This window comes from Cyprinodon variegatus, unplaced genomic scaffold (genome assembly GCF_000732505.1).
Source record: "Cyprinodon variegatus isolate N-32 unplaced genomic scaffold, C_variegatus-1.0 Scaffold595, whole genome shotgun sequence".
In the NCBI taxonomy this organism is placed as follows: Eukaryota; Metazoa; Chordata; class Actinopteri; order Cyprinodontiformes; family Cyprinodontidae; genus Cyprinodon; species Cyprinodon variegatus.
In genome coordinates, this window is record NW_015151048.1 from 272,091 (window position 1) to 277,241 (window position 5,151).

Consider the following 5,151-nt stretch of genomic DNA (forward strand, 5'->3'; position numbering starts at 1 on the left):
AAATAAAAACTATAATAATTGGAGCTTGGTCTGTTTTTCAGTGTAGTCCTGTTTCTCTGACTGTGACTAACTGGATGTGCTCTCTTCATCCTCTGACATGGGAGCTGGCTCGGAGCTCGTCTGCCTGGCTGTGTGTTTCCTGGACGGGGCCGCCTGTGGAGCTGGTTGACGGTTGCCTTTTGTATCTATGCTTCTTTTTCTATGTCTGTCACTAAGCATGCTATAAGCATGCTTAGTGACGAAGTGAGGAATTGCCTTCAAGTCAATAAGTCGATTAAATCAGCTGGTTTTCCTTAGATAGAAAACTGAATAACTCTGACTGGATGATCAGGTGAACTGGAAAGTGACCTGAGATGACATATTTAGAAATAAACTGAATTGAATTGATCGACCTCATAGGCTTTGGGAGTCTTTGCTGGTTTTTATGAGATTTAATTACTTCTACAGAAAGACTTGATTATTGATCCAAATTCTTAAGCTTGGGACAGAGAAACAAGTCTGGTAGAAATAAATGAAGGTCTGGTCTAGCGCTGCAAATAACGATTACTTTCCAAATCAATCAATCTGTCAATTTTATTTTATTAATCGATTAATAATAAGACAGCCAATGGTTCCTCAAAGAAAATATATTTACTAAATTAAAACAGGTGAAACTAAAATGGTTTTACTAAAGGAGTTCTGGATAGAAAGGTTGACAAACAAAAGGTTTTTTTTTATCTTAAATTTTGAAATATTCTTTTACAATTTTGATATAGTTACTGCTCTAATGCATGTTTTACAGTCTCTATACTGCAGTTAACAAATAATCAATTACTTAATTAGTTGAGGATTATTTCAATAATCGATTGATCAGATTAACCGTTTCAGGCCTAATCTGAGTTTAATTTAATTATTTAATTTAATATTTAAATCTTGATCACTGCAGCTGCAATGTGACCAAAGAGTAGCAGAGTAATCTACCTTTTTTTTGTTTTATTTTGTAAAACGTAATAAAGAGGGATCCTGATAAGTTTTCTTGGCAGAAATAATGGTGTTATTTAAAAAGATCCAATCTGCCAATGCTGACTTTGAAAGGTTGTTTTTCTACATAAATCAGATTTTTTAGACAATCTGTGCTGCAGGTTCTTTGATGCAGACATTGGTTTAAATTAAGCAGATAATATGGAAACTTTCATGCAGGGAAATAGATGATTAAATTAACAATTACGTTAGCTGCTAAACAAGAAGCACAAACATATTTCCTTAAAAGTCGAGATAAACATTCTAGTTTCTTTTAGCTGAATAAAACATAATAACCTGGAAATAAAGGTGACTTTTAAAAACAACAGTGAGAAGCTTTCTGTAGCCTCCTCTGTCAAACCCCCCCACCCCCTTTTTTAACAGTGAGATGAAAGTCCGCCATTAAAGAGCTGAGAGCGAACAGACCGTAAACCTACCTTATATTCAGATTAATAATCCTAGTCTGGGATCATATTCATTCTTCTTCTTTCTGGTGGATTATTGGCAGTTGGCAACAAACCGGAATCATATTTCAATCGTCTTTATTAAATGTATTCCTCTCGTTCATGTATTGTTATTCCTACCGCTGCCCACTTTTAAATTTCCCTCTTTCAAAAATAAAGGAGACCCATTTCCGCTTCCGGTAGATTCTGTCCGCCCGTTATTTTGTTCCCCACGCGCCTGGAATGAGCAGCAGGCGGATTATTGCGACCAAAGCAGAAAGGGTTTAAAAAGAATGACGTAAATTATGCAGATAATCGTTAATATGTCTTTAAACGTCGCTGTTTGTTTAATATGGTGGTTCTGTGCTTTGAGGTTAGCTTTTGTTAGCTTTTTCTGAGCTCATTCATTTTATCCCAAGCTGGTAGTTTGGTGCCATCACTCCACTCTACTGTTCTTGTCATGTTTCCCACATGTGATTTGTTTTATATCCACTTGAGGAAGAAAATGATCTATTCTGGATAAATAAACAAATAAAACCCATAAGAATTACATAACATTCACACATTAATATTTTATTTTCCTCCAACTACATATTGCACAAAGTATCTTTCTATCTGGCCTTACAGAGTAGCTCAGTATGGCCACCCTGAGCAAAAAATAGTTTATTCAAGTATACTAAAAGTGCATTAATTTCATACTTGAAATCCAGCAGTGTACTTAGAGTTTACTTATTCTAAACTATATTTCATATACTTAACAATAGTATAGTCAAGTACACTTGACTATACTATTGTTTACTAAAGTATAGTATTGAGACACACTTAATATTATCAGCGTTCTGATGGCATTTCAGCCAAAGGATTTTTATCAAAAACATGATTAATGTGCACAAATAAGGAATAGTTGTATTAACCATACATGTAAACAGAGTTTTATGGGGCCCCCAGGGAACTTGGGGCCCTAGGCAGCTGCCTATGGCTGCTATCTAAGTGACCAACAGAGCTTTACATTTTGCACTGCCATGTTCCACTTGGAATGTGTATCCACATAGCTTTATAAAACATTTTCTGAGATCCAGTGGATAGTTAGATGGAAACAAAGAAGAAAATAAAGAAAAGAAGGAGAAAGGTGAAGTGAACCATTAAAAGGAGGTGATTAGAATAGAGGAGGGAAAGGATGATAGGAGAAAATTACCAAAATCCTAACATTCTGCTTCTACACTCACATAGAGAGAAAGAACAGTATCACTGGAACAAACAGGATGATGGGTCAAAAATCACACATTCCAACCCTCACATCCCCCCAGAATGGATCTCCACACACACTCACTATATGCTCCAATGTCCAGGTACTGATCGCCTTTCCCAGAAAGGAGAAGAACAGACAACCCAAGCAACGAGCCAAGAGCAGGACAATGCACCTCCCTAACCAGAGAAAACCAGCCCCTTCAGCCAAATCATACCAGGTTTTAATGTTAGGACCGAGAAAGACAGAAAGCGATATGTTTAAAGAAAATGTACAACAAGATAAATGAGGATCTAATGGGAGGAAACTGGGGTTAATGTCTTTGACCCAACAGTAAGAAACCACCTTAAGGAAATGGAATTTATATACAGAAAAGCTAAACCATCATCAACACCTAAACAGATAAAATAAACAAGGCTAGAATGTGCTAAGGAAAGCACTGATGGACTGTGGATGACTGGATATTCAGTGATGAATCCCCAATCTGCATTGGGGAATGAGATTGATTGATTGATTGATTGATTGATTGATTGATTGATTGATTGATTGATTGATTGATTGATTGATTGATTGATTGATTGATTGATTGATTGATTGATTGATTGATTGATTGATTGATTGATTGACTTTACTGATCTCACAGTGGAGAAATTTACTCGTTACATCAGCTTAAAAAATCAAGACGAACAAGAAGATGCCAAAGGAAGAAAAGGTGCATTGGGGTATAAACAGTGTGTTCACATCTATATATATGACAGCTAAGTTCTTTTTTTTTTTCAGCAGCGTCCAAACCAAAAATAATAAAGTCAATGCTATAACGTTAGCATTGTTTTCAAAAACAGTTACTAAATATCCCGTAGGTAGCCATGTTTGTTGTGGCTGTGGCCGGGGGCCTGCAGATCGGAGCGATGCGGTAAAATGCTCACCAACCAACGGGCAGAAGGTGACCCTCTGAGACACAGCCCTCCTTTGCATAATGAGGCAGAAATACAGACAGAACTGTAAAAATGAGGCACAAATAAATAACATTAAAAAAATATATAGGGTAAAAAATACAAAGGAAGAATAAAACAGACAAAAATATTATAACATATAAATAAATAAGGTAATTATAACAAAAGTAAATAAATAAAGAAGCAAATTGAGAGTTATATACATTTAAGTCTCACTGTATAATTTAATTTCTACTTTCATTCATTTATTTATTGTATTTTTGGGGGAAATTAATTGTATGATTATTAATTTATTGAGCATTTATTTATTTCTGTATTTATTTTTAAATATGGTAGAGCTGGTCCTCCATACTACTGAAGTTTAGGAGATCACATGCAAATTCTTTTTTTTTCTTTTACCTTATCTTAGTTGGCGGGGCCTTTAGCCGAACACTAACTGCTGAGATAAATTAACACAAACATTTCAGTGCAACGGTGTGTTTCAGAAACAGTCTGAATGTTTTTACAGCAGATATGTGCAGTAATGGATAGAAAGCTCTAAAATTTCACTATAGATCAACTAATCCAGTGTTTGATATTTCTTTAAAGGGGATGAAGGCCTTTAGGAGCCGTTTATAACTCCTGTTCCTGAATGCCATCAACAGCCATGTGATCCAGACATGTTAGGCTGTATTTACTGTATGATTCCTATAATTAATCTGTTAATCATTCAATTGAAAAGAATCCATCATCCTTCCATCCATCATGGATGAGAAGGTGCTCTCTGTCCGGGAAAGTTTTTTTATCATTATTATTTTTAAAATCACAATCCAACATTAATATTTAAATCCTAATTTTGTATGTTTTTATTTATATAATTTCCTAGTTTTTAGAATTACTGTTGTGAATTTATCCTTTTCTTTATGGTGTAGAGTGTGTCTAAACTTTCAAGCACAACTGTATATATTTACTGTGTTTAAATACAATTGATTTTAGGATTGCAAGGAGGGAGAGGTTTATAAGGTGAAGGAGAGGAGCAAGGTGTGAGGTCAGGAAAAGCCAGGTAAGTGTCGGTACAGCTCGTCCATGAAGACAAAAACACACAAAAACAAAAGTGTCAGATAAGATGTGTTGAAAATGTCTGTAGAAAACATTGAAATGTATCTTGCCTGACCAGACAGCTCCCTGGGTGCTCAGCACCCCCAAACTTCTGATCCTAGAATCGCCCCTGGGCAGTCCTAGCGCCTGAAGTGGCGGTTCAAGACCAAATGTCTCCGGGGGCCTGGAGGGGGCCAGGAGGGGGCCTGGAGGGGGCCTGGAGGGGGCCAGTGTGTTTTCAAGGTGGCACAGAAAAGCGTGAAATAAAAAACAGGACAAAGGACTAAAATATATCAAGATAGCTGCATGTAGTGAAATTTCTATTCAATTAGGTTTAATTAAACTTCAGTTTCTTATAGGGTTAAAGCTGCAGTCTGTAACATTGAGGAGAGAGCAGACTTTGACTGAAAATTTGAAGAAAAACAGGTTTCAC

The 5,151-nt window shown here is 36.1% G+C and overlaps 1 protein-coding gene across 1 annotated transcript in view; it reads right to left on the reverse strand.

The window, feature by feature from the left end:
* The window catches only part of g2e3 (G2/M-phase specific E3 ubiquitin protein ligase), a 22,093-nt gene extending 20,473 nt beyond the window's left edge, over nucleotides 1–1,620 (reverse strand). Inside the window, exon 1 of the mRNA XM_015392538.1 lies at nucleotides 1,437–1,620. The gene's annotated coding sequence lies outside the window, so the exon portion shown is untranslated. The remainder of the gene's footprint in view (nucleotides 1–1,436) is intronic.
* Nucleotides 1,621–5,151: the final 3,531 nt, after the last annotated feature.